The following is a 21,671-nucleotide window of genomic DNA, read 5'->3' as shown; positions in this document are numbered from 1 at the left end:
AAAGTAAAGCTCAGGTTGGATGCATGGAGTATGCATCGGAAGGGACCGATATTGAACTTTGACTTAGATTTATTAAACTTACCGTAATATCTATTCAAGTCAATATCGCCTAGTTGATGCTAGATCAAATGATCTTAATTCTGTTATGATTAGGCTCGATCTCGAGAGGCTATTCGTGTTCTTTGATTTGTTAGTTAAGCCTACTTTTAGGTCAGGGTGATACGTACATTTTGGGAACACGGTAGTGTAATTGAGTGGGAGCGCTAACATAAACATGGAATTTATAGCTTCTATCTGGCAAATAGTAAGTAAAGGATGATCTCCTTCGAGCTTGACCAAACGAAAATAAATGGTGGAGATCTCATTTCACATAAGCTGAAATATCATTTATACGGGGTTAAGTGTTTAAAGGATTAAATACATTGTAGGGTATAACGGTAATCTAATCCCTTTACAGTGTAGATCATTCATATAGAGGATCATTGATCAAATTAGGATTATAACAATGGATAACTAATGATGTGTCTATATGGTGGAACATATAGAGCATTCTATATACTGAGAGTGCAATTCTAAGTTCTATGCGTGGATTCAACGAAGAATTAATAAGTCAGTGAATTTAGGTTATAAATTCTTGATCTGCTTATTGGAAGCTCGGTTATATAGACCCAAGGTCCCCCCACGAGTTGAGATAAGATTGCTTGTAAGACTCATATAATTGGTTTTGATTAATCAATTATAATTCTCAAATTGGACTATGTCTATTTGTGAATTTTTCACTAAGTAAGGGCGAAATTGTAAAGAAAGAGTTTTAGGGGCATATTTGTTAATTATGATACTTTGTATGGTTCAATTAATAAATATGATAAATGACAATATTATTTAATAATTAGCTATAGTTATTAAATAGTTAGAATTGACATTTAAATGGTTGAATTAGAAAATTGGCGTTTTTGAGAAAATCAGATGCAGAATTGAGAAAACTGCAAAATCCAAGTAAGGCCCATTACACTACATGGCCGGCCACTTGGAATGATTTTTCAAACTGATATTTTCATTATTTTAATGCCAAATAATTCAAACCTAACCCTAGTGGAATGCTATAAATAGATAGTGAAGGCTTCAGGAAATTTACACTTAAATTTTCTACTTTTTCATTCAGAAAAAACTGAGCCTCTCTCTCTCCCTATCTTTGGCCGACCACTCCCTCTCTCTCTTCTTCCTAAATATTTCGAAATTCTTAGTGTTAGAGTAGTGCCCACACACAACAAGTGATACCTCAATCATAATGAGGAAGATCGTGAAGAAGGAGTTTCAGCACTAAAGAATCAGAGAAAGAGATCCAGGTTCAGATATTGATAATGCTCTGCTACAGAAAGGAATCAAGGGCTAGATATCTAAACGGAATGAGTCATTATATTCCGCTGCACCCAATGTAAGATTTACTAAACTTTATATGTGTTTATTTCATCATTTTAGAAAGTTCATATTTAGGGTGTTAATCAACATACTTGTGAGTAGATCTAAGATCCTGGTAAAATAATTTCCAATAACTGGCCTCAGAGCCACGGTAATTGATTTGCTTGCAAGAAATTTGGACTTAAAACGATTGTTTGATGTTTTGGATGGTATCATATTGTATTGAGTGTTATTTGATGATTGATTGATGTTTGTGAATTTTTCGTGAAAAATAATTGAATATCTGTTTCTGGAATTATTTTTTTTGGATAGTATAGAAAAAATTAAGCAATTTACTTTTTTACAGAACTCAATTTCGATTTAATTTGAATTAGTTATGATTTTTTGAAGTTTCGAAAAAAATCAGGAATCTGGCAACCAGCTTCCGCGCGCGGAAATCATGCTGGTGACCCTCCTGCGCCGAGAAACCACGCCCATGCACTCCCCATGCGCGCGCGGACGAGTATGCACAGCATACCGTCCGTACAGCTCGCATTTTTTTCGTTTTTCTTCGATTTTTCATGCTTTTTCATGGATTTAACTTCCGATTTTTTGTGTAGTTCTGTATTTATACATTTACTATTCCTAATTCAATTCTAATTATCATAATTAAATTAATTAATATTTTTTAAATTTAATTCATGATATTAGTGTAATTTGAATTTGAAAAATAGTAAATATCTATCTTTTTGCTTAATTATCTATCTTATTTTTAAATTTGATTATATCTTATCTTATTTTTAAATTTAAGGTGAGATATTAAATTTTTTAAATTAATTTTTTTTTAATAATTTGACCTTATTTAAATTTAAAATAAGATAAATATAATCATGTAATTTTAAATAGATGTAAGATATTTTGCTAACTTTTAAATTTTTGTTATTTTATTTAATTAAATTAAATCATAAAATCTGAAAAAGATATTTATTTATCTTTTTAATTTTTATTTATAAAATGACATTAAATTTTTAAAAAGTAGTTAGCAAATTTTGAAATGATATTTAGGTTGGTTGAAACCTAATTTTTCAAAATTGTAGGTTTAATTTTAAATATTATTATATTAATTTCGAAATTTTTTTAAATTTTCGAAAATAATTTTTTTTATTTAATTAATTTTTCGAAATTATTTATTTAAAACCTATTATTGCTTGCTTGCAAATAGCCATGGTTAACTTGTTGACAGATCCAATGATCTGATTTTAACTCATGGCTCTCTTGGTCAAGTAAATAATTTGTAACAGGTATATTTTCACAATCTTCTTTCATCTGTGTATGACCTAGCAACATGATAGGACCCATCCAAATTGTGTGCCTGTGTGAGCCTATGTGTTTAATTTCATTATAGATGCATATAGGTTGTTGTTGCTAAATAAAATATCATAGTTCTTGATAGATTTTATTTAGGCCCATTTAGTTTTTGGGCCTATTCAATTAATAACAGTTGTTCATTTTAAGGTTAAATTCCTCTCTTTTGGGCCTTGTGTGAGAGTTGGGAGCCATAGTAGTGGGTACGACATACTGAACACAGCACCCCCTCACATGAACCACCCCCAATTGTGAAGGCCCATTTGCCTGATTTGAATAACTGTACTAGGTTAATTAAATTAGTTTAACCTAATAAAATTGATTAGCAACATAATTAATTTCATTTATTTTGAAATTAATTTAAGAAAACCATAGTTTAAAGAATTTTATTCTAAGCTAAACTATATGTATTTTCTTGTATTTAATTAAATATAGAATTATAACCATCTAGATTCTTTCTGAAGCTTAATTTAAATTTTTCATTAAATATTCCTATATAAGTTGATATTTAGTTATCTCTAACTAATCAACTTAAATCTGAATATCTTTTGGATTTAAAATTTCAAAATTAAGTTGAGGAATTTTAGGAATTGGTTATTAAGATTCTGTAGATATTTTTTTTAAGTTGATGTCTTTTCGAATATTAATTTAAAATGGAATATTTTCAAATTAAGTGGTTACAACTTAATTTTTGATATTTAATTAAATTTAAATTTAAAAATAGTTAAGTTCTAAATTTTTTCTAATACAACTTAAATTAGATATTTTTTCAAATTTTGTGGAAAAGATACTTAGTCAAATAAGATATTTTCTAGATAGTTATTTCTAGACTACTTATTATTTCTAATATTAAATAGGAAAATATTATACCTTGTGAAATTAATTATTTAAATAATTAATTTTGGTACAATTTATTTTAAGTATATTTTTCCTAGTATTAAACTAGAGATTAATAATTAAGCCTTCTCTACACTTAATTATTTATTTCTTGAATTTAATACATTTAACTAATTTGAAAATGAAATATCTAAGTTGATTTTCATCATGATACTTAAATATTTCTTTTTCATGACACTTAATTAAATAGAAAATTATTTTTAGTTGAAATTTATTTTTTCAACTAAATTTAAATAATTTTTAAAATATATATTTTTTTTTATTTTATTAATCAAATTTCGAAATTGCATTTCTTAAATGCTATAATTTCGAATTTTATTTGAAAAATAGATTAAAGTTGTAAATTATTTATTTTAATTTTGGACCAACTTAAATCAATGATTTTTTCATTTAATGATTAATTAAAATAAATGAAGTAAAATATATTTAATTAGAAAAAGAATTAATTAGTGCATGAAAATCTAGATAGATATTATCTGTTTTTGCTTGAAGTATTTTTCTAGTGTATTTAATTAAATAGAAAATTAATATTTAAGTTGATTTTCATCATCATACTTAAATATTTGAAATTTTTCTTATATATTTAATTAAATAGGAAAATTATATTTTTTTTCTGTAAATTAATTTTATTAATTAATTTTGGGCCAACATTAAATTAGAATAATTTTTCCAGGATTTATTTTTATTTTAACAAGCAATTTCGAAAATTGTATTATTAAATACTTTAATTTTTCGAAATGCAATATATATTTATAGAAAATTAAATTTGAGTTGTAAATTAATTTAAATTAATTTTGTAACAAATTAAATTGAATATTTTTCTAAATATTTATTGGAAATTATTACTAAGATGGAAATAATTCATGTTATTTTCATATCCATCTAAGTAAAATTTATAAATATTAAATTAAAATTTATATTTAGAATTTTTCATTCTAAATTGGAAATTTTAATTAATAAATATATATTTAAAATAAATAGATTAAAATGAGTTTCAAAGAAAATACAACTCTCTTTAAATAATGAGCTTTATTATTAAGATATTCGATCTCCATTGTTGGTTTTACATCGCATTTGTTTTAGTGAGTAATCCTCCCTAATGGAGGAACGTTCATTAGCAATTTCGCACCGTTTAATCTCGAAAGATAAGTAGTTTGTAAGTATTTTATATGGTATGGATCACCCTAATGGTGGCGACCATATTTGACTTGCAAATTATGAAACAATGGTGGAAGCTCATAAGATAGAATTGTCTTGACTCTCGCCTAAACGGGACAACGCTGAATTCCAATCTTGATCGAATAAAAGGTTGCTAGAATGTTTAACATTTTAGATGAGCTGACAACTCTATTCAATGGATGGTAAGTTTGACTCTCGCCTAAACGGGACACTGATATCAGTTTGTTGAAAACCTTGGAAATTATTTAGGATTGTATGTTTTAGTATTTTCACTTGTCATTCCTACTTGCTATATGTTTAATAATTTGTGAATTGTGTATGAATTTATATTGAACCATGTTATTTTATGTTGTTAAATTGTAGTTTAATTTCGAATCTTCATTGTTGGTCTAACTTGGTTTGTTTATCTAATGAGATAAATCCCTAGTGGATTTTCACCATTAGACATACATAATAGTGTTAGATCTCGAAAGATAAATATTGTATATGCGACATCTAGCTGTTCATCAATTGATGACACCTTAGACTAGTATTTTTATGATATGAAACAAGAAGATTGTATAAATAAGATTACTTTGACTTTCGCTAATCGAAGCATCGTTGGATTCTTATTTATAAACGAAATTATCCTAATTCCTCTTAGCTTATTCATTTCGAATTAGCTCAATAACATATCATTAGATGAATGGTCTATATATATCATTTAATGTCATATTATTTTCTCTTAAGAAATTAAATGACGCATATGGTTATAATCCCAAAATTCTATTCCCAATTGATATAAATCCTCAATCTTAGAAATCTCCTACTTGTATAGGCAAATCAGACTTAGAGTTAAATTAGTAGTGGTAGTCAAAGATAGAATTACTCATTATATTTGGTATAAATTTAAGTCTTTGACTTTAATTTTAGATTCCAAACAGAAATTTTCTTATATTTCTAATTCCAGAATACAATACAGTTACACTTTCACAAGTGTTTAATATCCATCTTCTGTTAATGGTTTCAAACTGTATGGAATATGAGTTTAATATTCTGTGACCAGGATCCACTTGCACTATTCTAAGAACTCTTTGATGTAACTAAACCTAAGTCATCAAAAGACATTACCACAATTTTTTAATCTATGGCATTTGTATCTTGTTCATAGTGGTTTTGAAAAGATCAATCTCTGCAAAGAATAGATAAGCCTATATCTACCGAATAAAGTTCATCTCATTCGCAGATGGATGCACATTCAGGGGTGGATATGAGTTTTTCGTTGTATTCTTAAAACGATAACTCTATATTATACCTTATGCAAAGAAATTTGAAATGTTTGAAAAATTTCATTAATTTCTAGCAATGGTTAAACACCATTAAGGTAAGTGGTTAAAGATCTTGCGAACTGATAGGGGTGGAGAAATAGTTAGTAGATATGCAGTTCAAAGATCATTAAATTGATTTTTGAATTATATCCAAACTTACCTCCCCAGAAATTTCGATTTGCATATTGATGATTTGTTACTAGTCGTTGCCTAAATCCTTCCATGGTAATACAATTTCAGAATGATGTAATGGTTGTATACTTAATGAAAATCATTACTAGGTTCATGGATGACCTAATCAAAATCTTAAGAAAAGCTAGAACTGTTAACCATGGTTTGTTAGCTATTCTAAGTGATTAGGGGTGGACCATCCCATAGTCAATAGATAAGAAAGTGTTTGTTTAAACAAATACTACTTTTCTAAGATAATGACTAAGTCTGAAAATAAAGGAGATATTTAATTCTTGATTCCAAAAGTGTTCTATCATCTTATTTGACATATGATTATCTCACTGCCTATGTTGTCTTGTCACAACCGAAGAGATCAATACCTGTTAGGTTATTTTTTGTATTAATTTTAGTATATTTTTAATTGAGTTTTAATCGTGTTTGGAGCATTTTTACGCTTGTTATCTTTAATTTTTGCAGATTTAAAATAGAAGAAGATTGTAAAATATCAGAGGAAAAGATGGAAAAAAAGATATAAATATCTCACAAAAATATCATGATATTTAAAATAGAGAAAATTGTGGAAGCTGAAACTTCAAGCCTGAATTCGACGGTGTTCTGATTGGATTTTGGAAAAAGCCAAAACATGAAAGTTCTAGATCTCTCTTTTATCTTTCCGTAACATCTTGAATCTTCCGATTCCGAGCAATATTGACAGAGTTATGGCCAAAATACTATCAGTCAACGTAGCAGAAAAAAAATATCTCGTTTGAGGTTTCCCAAAAAATTTAAATCCGAATGGGAATTTAAATATTGCGTTTTTTCCATATTTTTAGGCCTTCAATGCCTATATAAAGGGAAGAATGGAGTTGATTTCAGCAAGCAATTATAGAGAGAAAAACAGAGAGAATACAGATGCAAAGTGGAGAGATCAACTGCAATATTGGAAGCATTCTTCGGAGGGTTTTCAGCATTCTTCTCTTCTCAATTTTAATCTCTTTTCTTAAAGTTAATATGTGTGATTGTGCTCTCATGAACATGTGTAGCTAAACACTTTAATTAGGGTTAGATGGATATTGTTTAACATTGTTTATGGTTTTAATATGATTAATTTTCCCCCTAATTTCTATGTATTCTATTTTATTTGTGCTTAATTACTTTTAATTGCCTGATCACCAATTAACTGTCTATGATTTTGATGCGAAATCTGAGAAGTGAGTGTCAAATATGCTATAGTAGAATAGAACTGAATTTCGATATAGGACGAGAGTACCTATATGGTTTAGATAGCTTATAGGGTTTCTGTGTTTAATGCCTGTTGCATGTTAAATTTATCATGAGAGTAGAAAGTTTGCATGTAATTGAGATTTATATATCTGAGAAGACTATAAATTACCTTAGTAAACCTGTTATTGCATAGAAATTAATATTAGGAAAATAATCATATTAGGCCATATTCAATAGAAACAATTGAAATCGAAGCCCTAGTTTTTATTAACTTTCAATTTTCTTGTATAATTGTTTCTTACTAGTTTCTTATTCTTAATTCTTTCTTTATTTTTTATTTAACCAAATAGAAGTAAAAGTTTAATTTTAACGTACTTAACTACACTCCCTGTGGGATCGACCTCACTCCTAGTGAGTCTACTACTTGAAACGATACGTACACTTGTGTGTGCTAAATATCGCAACAAGTGAAAAAATAAATAAACTTTTCAAATCATGCTATCTACCTACTTTCAGATTGACTCATATTAAGAAAATTGACTCAAAACAACAAAAACTAAAAACTAAAAATTAAAAGTCATAAAACTCAAAAAAAAAAAAAAAAATTGATTGGCAACATCTTGAAAAAAAAAAAAGAAGAGAAAAGAAAGAAAAATCTGACAACCAATGTCAAATAAAAAAAAAAAAACAAGAAAGATAATTATAAAGTTGTTGCAACCTTGTTGAAAAAATATATCTCTCATACAATTAAAAAAAAGGGGTATTGGGATTGTGTGAAAAGTATTTTGGGAGACATGATTGGAGAAGCTTATGGTATAGTAAAGCCTAAATGACCATTTCAACTACCTTTACCCTAAGCCTAACATTACAAGCCTAGAAAGACCTTCTGATTCTTAGTTGTGCATTAATCTATATTAGTGGAGAATAGTAAGTATTCCAAGCATATGGAATTTTGGGTTAGTGGATTGATGATTGTAATTGGCATGCATAAAGTGGTTTAATTGTTAGTTAATTTCATTCTATGATTTCATGAGCTAAATGAAAATAAATTGAAATCTGTCAAGGGTGCAATTGAACTGAAATTCTGGATTGTATGTATAAGTGAAATTTTTCATAATCATGTTATTGAAGCTACTTGAAATTTCTCATGTTTTGGATATTGACTTGTTTAATGTTTGTTTAGTGTTTTACTCGACGACGAGTAAAAGCTTAGTTTGGGGGAATTTGTTAGGTTATTTTTAGTATTAATTCTAGTATATTTTTAATTGAGTTTTAATCGTGTTTGGAGCATTTTTACGCTTGTTATCTTTTATTTTTGCAGATTTAAAATAGAAGAAGATTGTAAAATATCAGAGGAAAAGATGAAAAAAAAGATATAAATATCTCACAAAAATATCATGATATTTAAAATAGAGAAAATTGTGGAAGCTGAAACTTCAAGCCTGAATTCGACGGTGTTCTGATTGGATTTTGGAAAAAGTCAAAACATGAAAGTTCTAGATCTCTCTTTTATCTTTCCGGAACATCTTTAATCTTCCGATTCCGAGCAATATTGACAGAGTTATGGCCAAAATACTATCAGTCAACGCAGCAGAAAAAAAATATCTCGTTTGAGGTTTCCCAAAAAATTTAAATCCGAATGGGAATTTAAATATTGCGTTTTTTCCATATTTTTAGGCCTTCAATGCCTATATAAAGGGAAGAATGGAGTTGATTTCAGCAAGCAATTATAGAGGGAAAAACAGAGAGAATACAGATGCAAAGTGGAGAGATCAACTGCAATATTGGAAGCATTCTTCGGAGGGTTTTCAGCATTCTTCTCTTCTCTATTTTAATCTCTTTTCTTAAAGTTAATATGTGTGATTGTGCTCTCATGAACATGTGTAGCTAAACACTTTAATTAGGGTTAGATGGATATTGTTTAACATTGTTTATGGTTTTAATATGATTAATTTTCCCCCTAATTTCTATGTATTCTATTTTATTTGTGCTTAATTACTTTTAATTGCCTGATCACCAATTAACTGTCTATGATTTTGATGCGAGATCTGAGAAGTGAGTGTCAAATATGCTATAGTAGAATAGAACTGAATTTCGATATAGGACGAGAGTACCTATATGGTTTAGATAGCTTATAGGGTTTCTGTGTTTAATGCCTGTTGCATGTTAAATTTATCACGAGAGTAGAAAGTTTGCATGTAATTGAGATTTATATATCTGAGAAGACTATAAATTACCTTAGTAAACCTGTTATTGCATAGAAATTAATATTAGGAAAATAATCATATTAGGCCATATTCAATAGAAACAATTGAAATCGAAGCCCTAGTTTTTATTAACTTTCAATTTTCTTGTATAATTGTTTCTTACTAGTTTCTTATTCTTAATTCTTTCTTTATTTTTTATTTAACCAAATAGAAGTAAAAGTTTAATTTTAACGTACTTAACTACACTCCCTGTGGGATCGACCTCACTCCTAGTGAGTCTACTACTTGAAACGATACGTACACTTGTGTGTGCTAAATATCGCAACAATACCATTTAGTTTTCTTAGACATAATTCACAGTACCTTGTCGTAGTGGGAGAGTTTCTAGGAACTCACCTTCTTATGACTTGGGAGACACTAGTGATTAAAATCCATTGTGAGTTTAAACAAGTAATGGATTGTCAAGATAAGAAACTATGAAGAAAAGCCAAGAGAACTATAGTTGAATCCATTCACATGGAGTAACCTAAAGTTTTCTATTACAAGGACATAAAAGGAAATTTTCGTTTATAAGTCTATTCAATGGACTTAAGAAAACATCCTGTTCCTAGTATTATAGGTTTTAGTTTATCTAAACCTATGGCTTGTGGTATACCTGGTAATTACTTACTCTAATGCAAGCAACTTACTTTAGTAAGATGCTGAAGCATTTTCTTTCTAATGGCAATCTATAGAAGCTTCTCGACTTCTAGGCATAGATTTTATTTATCTAAGGAAAAGTCTCAACTATTCCAGAAAAGATAAAACCATGAAAGAATTTCTTATATCAACAGTGAGAGGTCTCAGATATGCTTTAGTATGCCTTAGACCAGACACCTGCTGTTGAGTGGGAGTAATGAGTAGGTATCAGATTAATCCAGGAGAAGAACATTGGAAGTCAATCAAGTAAATCTTAAGATAAAGAAGAAGAACTATATGTTAGTCTATAAGGGTGTGTTTAAAACTCTTAGACTACACCACATCAGATTTCGAAATTTACCTTTGTGCTAGAAAATCTTTCTGATAAGATGGTGATTACTCTGGGGGTGGAATAGTGATTTTGGAGAAGTGTAAAACCTATCTGAAGTCTCTAGGTCTACCAGAAAGGGACTGAATGTTAAAGTTGCAGGAAAGATACTTATTCAGTCTAAGGAAAGTTCTATACATTTTTGGCACCATTCCAAATTGCCTTAACTACTAGTGTTAATTTCCTGATTAACCAAAAGTAGTTGCCAAAGCTATAGAATCCAGTATCCCAAGAAGAGTAGACATATAGAGAGGAATTTCACATTATTAATGATTTTGTGATTAAGGAAGAGTAATGGTGGAGAAAAGGTTGTGTTTAATTCAACCTTTCAGATCCTATTACGAGGAGTTTACTACTACTACACTTGATTTGTATATCAAGGTGTTGAGATTACTTGAAATGTACTTTTGTTTTATATAAGTGCAAGTGGGAGTTTGTTGGGTTTTATGACCTAAATAAAACTCATTTCAATATAATCAGATTTACTTATTAATATAGATCAGAAATAACATTTAATGTCGCATGGTGTAATATCCAATTTATATACATATATTGGTATTTGGTATATTAAGTGTGATACAATTATATTGTTATTATTATTATTATTATTATTATTATTATTATTATTATTATTATTATTATTATTATTATTATTATTATTATTATCATTATTAATATCTTTTTGTTTCTTTTTTTGTTGTGCGTGTGAGTGGGTGAGAAAAATGATGATATATATATATATTAAATAGTGAGAGAAATAAATAGTGAGGCATTAGATTAGTTAGTTTAAAATTTAAAATTTAAATTATATCAGCATAACTTTATCTGATTAGTTAGATTTTTATTTTTCAATTTAAACCTATTATACGATATGTTATATACGTATATACTCTAGAACTCTAGCAGCCAGATAGTATCGTATTCCTTTATTCTCACCATCTCTCAATTTTTTTTTTATCCTCTCTATTGCACCAAATCAATTGTTTTAATCTTAAGAGCTTCGGGGTCAGCAATCAACCGATCATCGTTCCGTGTCTTCGAAATCTTGAGGTAAAATTCGTAGTGTGTTTTATTTTCGTTTTCAGAGAAATAGACTTTCATAAAACTAACATATCTCTCTCCTCGTATACCCGTTTTCAGTGAACTAGGTACTTTTTTTAAAGATAATTTAATTTTCTACATTTTTCATGAAGAAACGCTTTCCTAATTCATATTATTTCGATGTCAAAAAATTCATGTTTTACACTGACTGTCGAATTACAGTTTTTTTTTTTTAAATTTCTTTCTGATATTGCCTTAGTAAAAGTGTGATATCTCTCTCGATATCTATTATTTTCCTATGATTCTTATACTTTTAGAAAGATAATTCAATTATCCATATTTTCTATGAAGAAATCTTTCCCTAATTCGGAGTTCTTACCAGTCAAAAGTTAGTATCTTTACTTGATTATGATACTTCGTTTTAAGTTTTGTTTCAGAAAAATTGTCTTCAGTAAAAATTCAATATCTCTCTCACTTTTGATCCATTTTAAAAGATCTTTATCTCGTTTTAAAGCTTAGGGAAATAGCTACATTTTTTTTGAAGGAAGTACTGTCTAGATCGGGGTGTAACTATTTTTGAAACTTTTATTTTTGGGCTGTATTCAGAAATCGGCATGATCCAGGATTTTAAAGGAACTATTTTGAGAAAGCATGCATAACTCCTAGGTTATAACTGCGATTTTGATGATCTTTATACCGTTAGAAAGTTATTTTAATTAACTAAAAAATTTGTGAACAGTAGGACTTCTAATTCAAACGTTTTATGAGTCAAATTCTAGGCTAAACTTGCTGTACAGCAAGAGTAATAAATATATTGAGTTTATCGGTGGACTAAGGGTTTCACTAATTGTTATAGGGCCTAGAAGGTGTCGTAGGAGTTAATTACAACGGAGTTGAGGTAAGAAAAAATAATTCTACTTTATACTTACTTTTTATGTGGTTTGAGTACCTAGTATGACTGCTTGAATAAATTGTATGGAAACTGTGGCATGTGATAGCTTCGGTGAAATAGTGTTTTATCGATGGATTGTATATGGCTGTTTAATCATGTTCCAGGTACTTGGAAGTGGTTGAAAACCACACATGTATGGTGATGTGGTAAGTGAGGCAGTGTACGTAAGGGTGCACTGGTCATTGGTACTGCGTTCTGGTTAAGAACGTAAGACACTCCAGATTTGTATGGAAGCTGGAGTGTGAGTGTGTGGTACTTTAGTATTTGTGTGGCTGCCTCTATTTATGCTTATGATTAGTTTATTGTATGTTCGATGTATGTGTTTGTGCTATGATGTGTGAATGGTGGTACATAGTATTTTGTTTTTCTTTACTGGGCTTTGCAGCTCACCCCTTATTTACCCCTTATGTGCAGATAAGTAAGCCTGTAAGCTTTCGGTGACCAGTTGAGTTTGGGCAGCATGGGGTGTATCTCGTAAGATCATGTAACTGCGTGTGGTCTTGGCCATCTTTCGCTGAAAGTTTTTTTTTAAAAAAATTTATTAAACTTATCGAGGATGTTGTCGTTTAAATTTTCTATTACTTTTACCTAAGTAGTAATACTTTATTTTCAACTGGGTACCCATGTTTTGAAAATTGTTATTTTTTTTTAATAAAGGCAACATTAGTATCTTAACGCTAGTTTATTTATGGCATCTTATTTTACGTAAGTAAGGGCGTTAGGAATGGTACCAGAGCCACAGTTACATTGATCTTGAATTCACGCGACATACACACCATCGCTGCAAAGGATCAACTTGGCATCAAGTATGTATGCTTTATATATGTTATGTCTTATATGTTAAATTTGGTTTAGTCTTTATCTTTTGATTTTCCTTTAGTTAGCTAGAAGTTTTGGGTATGGTTAATCGAAACAATTAACTGATTCTTCGGAGTTAGAATGTTAGTATAACTCAAATAATTTTCTTATTAGTGTAATTTTTTTTTATATGAGTGAAGATTATTTATTTTTTATTTATTTTACATGGTGAATTGTTGCTTGATGATTTACGTTTTTTTTAAGTTTATATAATTTAGTGTATAGATATTTTCTTTTTGAGCAAGATACATCTTTGGTTATTTTTTCTTACCGCTACCATCTCCTTTCTTTTGAAGAACAAGTTAAAGGATTTGATGGAAAACGGTGAACCCAGAATATCAACCCGGTTGAATAAAATATCGGCTATAAGAGACCGAGCTAGAGGTCGGGGGCGAGGAGGTGCTCGCGGTCGAGGTCGCGGTCGAGGCAGGGGAAACCAGCATGTCCCTGCCGAGGCGGTGATCCAGGAGAATCAAAATGCCCCTGTAAATGGACAACAACCAGGTCAAGGTGGGGGCAACCACGAAGTCCCTGCTGGGGTAGTTGGTCAAGAACACCAAAACGCCCCTGTAGTGGTGCCACCACAACAAGAAGATTTGGCGCAAGAAGTTGCTCGTCTCAGGGAAGAAATTAGGAAGCGAGATGAAGAGCCTCATAACCGTCAGGAACAACCCAATCAAGGACAACATCAATTTTTGCCGGTGCAATACATGACTGTGCCGGAGGGTTGATGGGAACCAATATATGAAAGGTTCCGCAAGCAACACCCACCAAATTTTGAAGGGGGCTCAGATCCAATGGAAGCTGAGGAATGGTTAAGAACAGTTGTAGGTATTGTTGAGTACATGCGGCTCGGTAACAGAGATAGTGTAGCTTCTGCTGCTAGTTTATTGAAAAAGGATGCCCGCATCTGGTGGGATGTTATTAAACAAACACGGGATGTGGCCGCAATGACCTGGGCTGACTTTGTACAAGTTTTTAACAAAAAATACTACAGTGAAGCAACACGCTCAGCTAGAGTTAATGAGTTCACGAACCTGAGGCAGGGTAAGTCTATAGTTACAGAGTATGCTCGCCAATTTGATAGATTAGCAAAGTTTGCCATAGATCTGGTTCCTACTGAGTTTCTGAGGATTCATCGCTTTACTGAAGGGCTCGACTCCCGAATAAGTCGGGACATAGCGATGTCAGGAATAAGGGCAACCACGTATGCTGAGGTACTGGAAAAAGCCCTAGAAGCTGAGTTGTGTGAAAGTCGTATACAGAAAGACAATACAGCTAGGTGGGAGGCCAGAAAGGCAAGTAATGGAGGTGGTGATAACAAAAGGAAACTGCCAAGTAACCAACACAACGAAGCCGACAAGAGAAACAAGATAGGGTCCAATAACTACAAAGGGAAGAAGCCATATGTGGAGTACCCCCTATGCCCAACATGTGGTCGTAAGCATCCGGGAGAATGTCGACTGAAAGGCAAGACTTGTTACAAGTGTGGGCAACCAGGCCACTATAAGAAGGACTGTCCGCAAAAGGGTGATCAACTCAAGGATGACAAACTTGTCCCAACTCGAGTATTTACACTAACCAGAGGGGAGGCTGAGACTAGTAACACTGTCGTTGCAGGTCAGATTTCTATCTCTGGAAAACTATGTACTGTTTTATTTGATCCTGGAGCTACGCACTCATTTATTGCTTTAAAGATGATAGATAAGTTAGAACTACCGTATGTAAACTTTAGTTATAAGTTCATGACGGAGTTGCCCTCGGGCGAGGTTATGATATCATCTAGAGGAGTGCGGGATGCGCCAATAAGGATTGCAGACAAGGAACTTAGTGGAGATCTGATAGAGCTGGAGATGAGGGATTACGATCTTATCTTGGGTATGGATTGGCTATCACGACATGGAGCAACAATAGACTGCCGAAAGAGGACAGTGACTTTCACCCTTGAATCTGGAGAGGCATTCATATTTGAAGGAATCAAAGTCAAGTCAAGCTTATCGCTAGTTACAGCCCCGAAGGCACAAAGGATGATACGTGCGGGATGTCAAGCATACTTGGCCAACATAGTAGACAAGTGTAACGTCCCCGCTTCAAGCCTCCATTGGGTCCTTACACCCACGGAATGAATGGCTCTTATACACGAGTACGTCACTCTGGCTGCTTCCTGGATCGATGACTGACCCTACAGACCAACACGAGTGTTTCCAGCGTGCTTTGTCCTCACTCGCACGCTTCCTGGGAAAACTTCCCAGGAGGTCACCCATCCTGAAATTGCTCCCAAGTCAAGCACGCTTAACTGTGGAGTTCTTTCGTGATGGGCTACCGAAAAACAAGATGCACCTTGTTGATATAGGTAGTACCAATCAATCCATTTAAGCTCTCTTTAACTGTGTAGTCCCATACCTACACATTCTCAGAATCATCCCACTTGACCTTCCCCAGGCGGTGTGGGATTGCACAGCTTACCCGGTGTTTCCCCTTACGGATCACGAGACTACTGACTGTCACAATCACCCCCCCCTTACGGGGTCCGACGTCCTCGTCGACCACACTTCCGGCTGGGTCAAGGCTCTGATACCATTTGTAACGTCCCCGCTTCAAGCCTCCATTGGGTCCTTACACCCACGGAATGAATGGCTCTTATACACGAGTACGTCACTCTGGCTGCTTCCTGGATCGATGACTGACCCTACAGACCAACACGAGTGTTTCCAGCGTGCTTTGTCCTCACTCGCACGCTTCCTGGGAAAACTTCCCAGGAGGTCACCCATCCTGAAATTGCTCCCAGGTCAAGCACGCTTAACTGTGGAGTTCTTTCGTGATGGGCTACCGAAAAACAAGATGCACCTTGTTGATATAGGTAGTACCAATCAATCCATTTAAGCTCTCTTTAACTGTGTAGTCCCATACCTACACATTCTCAGAATCATCCCACTTGACCTTCCCCAGGCGGTGTGGGATTGCACAGCTTACCCGGTGTTTCCCCTTACGGATCACGAGACTACTGACTGTCACAACAAGTCAAGAGAAACCACCCTCAAGCTAGAGAATGTCCACATAGTATGTGAATTCCCAGAAGTTTTTCCGGAAGACCTACCAGGGCTACCCCCAGATAGAGAGATAGAATTTGTGATTGAGTTAGCGCCAGGCACAGCACCAATCTCGAGGGCTCCATACCTCATGACTCCTAATGAATTGAAGGAATTGAAGGCTCAACTACAAGATCTTTTAGACAAGGAGTTCATTAGACCAAGTTAGTCACCTTGGGGTGCGCCAGTGTTGTTCGTCAAGAAGAAGGACAGTAGTATGCGGATGTGTATAGACTATCGAGAGCTGAACAAAGTGACTATAAAGAACAAGTATCCCTTGCCTCGCATCGATGATTTGTTTGATCAGTTACAAGGGGCGATCGTCTTCTCAAAGATCGACTTTAGATCTGGGTACCACCAATTGAAAGTCCGAGAGGAAGGCAAAGACGGCATTTCGAACACGGTATGGGAATTATGAATTTCTAGTGATGTCATTTGGGTTAACCAATGCCCCAGCAGCCTTCGTGGATTTAATGAATAGAGTATTCAAGGAATCTCTTGACAGGTTTGTGGTGGTATTCATTGATGACATACTCATTTATTCAAGGACAATGGAAGAGCACGAGGAGCACTTAAGGCTAACTCTAAGCAGACTCAAAGAGCACCAATTGTACGCCAAATTCAAAAAGTGTGATTCTGGTTGGAGAAAGTGGCGTTTCTAGGCCATATAGTGTCCAAAGATGGGGTAGAGGTGGACCCTACGAAAATTGAAGTAGTGAAGAGCTGGCCAAAACCAAAAACCGCAAGTGAGGTTCGAAGTTTCCTCGGACTAGTTGGATATTATAGGAGATTCGTTGAAGGGTTCTCAAAAATAGCCACACCATTGACGAATCTGACTTGAAAGCAACAAAAATTTGTATGGACATATATATGTGATGAAAGCTTTCAGACATTGAAAGATAAACTCATAACAGCACCCGTCCTGTGTGTTCCAACTAACAAAGACAAATTTGTAGTATATTGTGACGCATCAAAGCAAGGGCTCGGCTGTGTGTTGATCCAGAATGAGAAGGTGGTAGCCTATGCCTCTAGACAGCTAAATGAGTATGAGACAAGGTACCCAACTCATGACTTAGAGTTGGCAGCAGTGGTCTTTGCATTGAAAATCTGGAGGCACTACCTCTATGGAGAGAAGTGTGAAATATACACAGATCACAAAAGCCTAAAATACTTCTTTACGCAGAAAGAGCTCAAAATGAGACAGAGGCGGTGGTTGGAACTGGTAAAAGATTACGATTGGGAGATACAGTACCATCCTGGAAAGGCTAATATAGTGGCGGATGCACTTAGCAGACGCCACTATGCAAGCTTATCAATGTTAAGGGCATTAAAAGTGTCGTTGCAACAGGAAATCGAGAGATCCGGAATAGAGTTAGTAACAGGAAAGCTAGCTAACCTCACAATTGAATCAAATTTATTAGAGAATATCAAAGAAGAACAAGCCCAAGATGAGTTTTTAATCAAGAAGCGGGTCGAACTACAAAATGGGAAAGGCGGGGACTTCTCAGTTAATGAAGAGGGTATTCTACTATACAAGGCAAGGGTGTGTGTACCTAAGAAAGCGGAGTTGCAATCAAAAATCTTACAAGAGGCACACACTACACCCTATTCTTTACACCCAGGATCAACCAAAATGTACAATGATCTGAAAGGTAGGTATTGGTGGCCGGGTCTGAAAAATGATATAGCAGAATTTGTAGCAAAATGCCTTACCTGCCAGCAAGTTAAGGCCGAACACCAGAGACCTGCAGGGCTGTTGCAATCTCTTGATATTCCTCAGTGGAAATGGGAAGATATTGCTATGGATTTTGTGACAGGGTTACCGAAGAATAGCAAACAACAGGATTCTGTCTGGGTGATTATTGACAGACTTACTAAATCAACACATTTTCTGCCTGTGCGCACTAATTACAATGCAGAGCAATATGCTGAACTGTATGTAAAAGAAATTGTAAGGCTATACGGAGTCCCAAAGACCATTGTATCTGATAGAGGGTCAGTTTTTACCTCTAAGTTTGGGGAAAGTGTGCAAAGCGCTTTGGGCACAAAACTGAGGTTGAGTACAGCATTCCATCCTCAAACTGATGGACAATCGGAACGAACTATTCAAATACTAGAAGACATGCTACAAGCTTGTGCGTTGGATTTCCCAGGTAACTGGAGTAACTATTTGCCACTTATGGAGTTCTCGTACAACAATAGCTATCAATCTACAGTAGGGATGGCACCCTATGAAATGTTGTATGGGAGGAAGTGTCGATCACCACTACACTGGGATGAGGTTGGCGAAAAGTGATACTTAGGCCCAGACCTAGTAAGAGAGGCCACTGAAGCAATAGAAAAGATTCGAAATAGAATGGTTACTGCACAAAGCCGCCAGAAAATTTATGCTGACGCAAAGCGACGGAATGTGGAATTTGCAGTGGGTGATAAAGTGTTCCTTCGAGTGTCACCTATGAAAGGGGTTATGCATTTCGGAAAACGAGGAAAGCTAAGTCCAAGATTTATAGGTCCTCTTGAGATATTGGACAAAGTGGGACAGGTAGCTTATCGACTGGCACTGCCACCAGTATTAGCTGAGACGCATAATGTGTTCCATACTTTTATGCTACGAAAATACGTGTCGGATCCATCACACGTGCTGAACTATGAAAGAATGGAGCTAAAGCAAGACTTGAGTTATGAAGTGCGACCAATTCACATTATAGAGAGAGGAACGAAGGAGTTAAGGTCCAAAAGTATTCTTCTAGTAAAAGTTCTGTGGAGCAACCGTTCAGAAAGGGAGGCAACATGGGAAATAGAGGGAGACATGAAAGAACAATACCCCGAACTTTTTGGTAAGTCTAATTTCGAGGACGAAATTTCCTTTAAGGAGGGTAGAATGTAATATCCAGTTTATATACATATATTGGTATTTGGTATATTAAGTGTGATACAATTATATTGTTATTATTATTATTATTATTATTATTATTATTATTATTATTATTATTATCAATATCTTTTTTGTTTTTTTTTTGTTCTGCGTGTGAGTGGGTGAGAAAAATGATGATATATATATATATTAAATAGTGAGATAAATAAATAGTGAGGCATTAGATTAGTTAGTTTAAAATTTAAAATTTAAATTATATCAGCATAATTTTATCTGATTAGTTATATTTTTATTTTTGAATTTAAACCTATTATACGATATGTTATATACGTATATACTCTAGAACCCTAATAGAGAGATAGTATCGTATTCCTTTATTCTCACCATCTCTCAATTTTTTTTTTATCCTCTCTATTGCACCAAATCAATTGTTTAATCTTAAGAGCTTCGGGGTCAGCAATCAACCGATCATCGTTCCGTGTCTTCGAAATTTTGAGGTAAAATTGGTAGTGTGTTTTATTTTCGTTTTCAGAGAAATAGGCTTTCATAAAACTACCATATCTCTCTCCTCGTATATCCGTTTTCAGTGATCTAGGTACCGTTTTAAAGATAATTTAATGTTCTACATTTTTCATGAAGAAACTCTTTCCCAATTCTGATTATTTCAATGTCAAAAAATTCATGTTTTACACTGACTGTCGAATTACAGTTTTTTTTTTTAATTTCTTTCCAATATTTCCTTAGTAAAAGTGTGATATCTCTCTCGATATCTTTTATTTTCCTGTGATTCTTATACTGTTAGAAAGATAATTCAATAATCCATATTTTCTATGAAGAAAGATTTCCCTAATTCGGAGTTCTTACCAGTCAAAAGTTAGTATCTTTACTCGATTATGATACTTCGTTTTAAGTTTTGTTTCAGAAAAAGTGTCTTCAGTAAAAATTCAATATCTCTCTCACTTTTGATCCATTTTAAAAGATCTTTATCTCGTTTTAAAGCTTAGAAAATAGCTACATTTTTTATGAAGGAAGTACTGTCTAGATCGGGGTGTAACTATTTTTAAAACTTTTATTTTTGGGCTATATTCAGAAATCGGCATGATCCAGGATTCTAAAGGAACTGTTTTGAGAAAAGATGCATAACTCCTAGGTTATAACTCCGATTTTGATGATCTTTATACCGTTAGAAAGGTCTTTTGATTAACTAAAAACTTTGTGAACAAAAGGACTTCTAATTCAAACGTTTTATGAGTCAAGTTCTAGGCTAAACTTGCTGTACAGTAAGAGTAATAAATATATTGAGTTTATCGGTAGACTAAGGGTTTCACTAATTGTTATAGGGCCTAGAAGGTGTCGTAGGAGTTAATTACAGAGGAGTTGAGGTAAGGAAAAATAATTATACTTTATACTTGCTTTTTATGTGGTTTGAGTACCTAGTATGACTGCTTGAATAAATTGTATGGAAACTGTGGAATGTGATAGCTTCGGTGAAATAGTGTTTTATCGATGGATTTTATATGGCTGTTTAATCATGTTCCAGGTACTTGGAAGTGGTTGAAAGCCACACATGTATGGTGATGTAGTAAGTGAGGCAGTGTACGTAAGGGTGCACTGGTCATTGGTACTGCGTTTTGGTTAAGAACGTAAGACACTCCAGATTTGTATGGAAGCTGGAGTGTGAGTGTGTGGTACTTTAGTATTTGTGTGATGTCTCTATTTATACTTATGATTAGTTTATTGTATGTTCGATGTATATGTTTATGCTATGATGTGTGAATGCTGGTACATAGTAGTTTTTCTTTACTGGGCTTTGCAGCTCACCCGTTATTTACCCCTTATGTACAGATAAGTAAGCCTGTAAACTTTCGGTGACCAATTGAGTCTGGGCAGCATGGGGTGTATCTCGTAAGATCATGTAACTGCGTGTGGTCTTGGCCATCTTTCGCTGAAAGTTTTTTTTTTAAATTTATTAAACTTATGGAGGATGTTGTCGTTTAAATTTTCTATTACTTTTACCTAAGTAGTAATACTTTATTTTCAAT

The sequence above is a fragment of the Cannabis sativa genome, chromosome 2, assembly GCF_029168945.1.
Source record: "Cannabis sativa cultivar Pink pepper isolate KNU-18-1 chromosome 2, ASM2916894v1, whole genome shotgun sequence".
Lineage (NCBI taxonomy): Eukaryota > Viridiplantae > Streptophyta > Magnoliopsida > Rosales > Cannabaceae > Cannabis > Cannabis sativa.
This window is presented reverse-complemented; position numbering follows the sequence as displayed.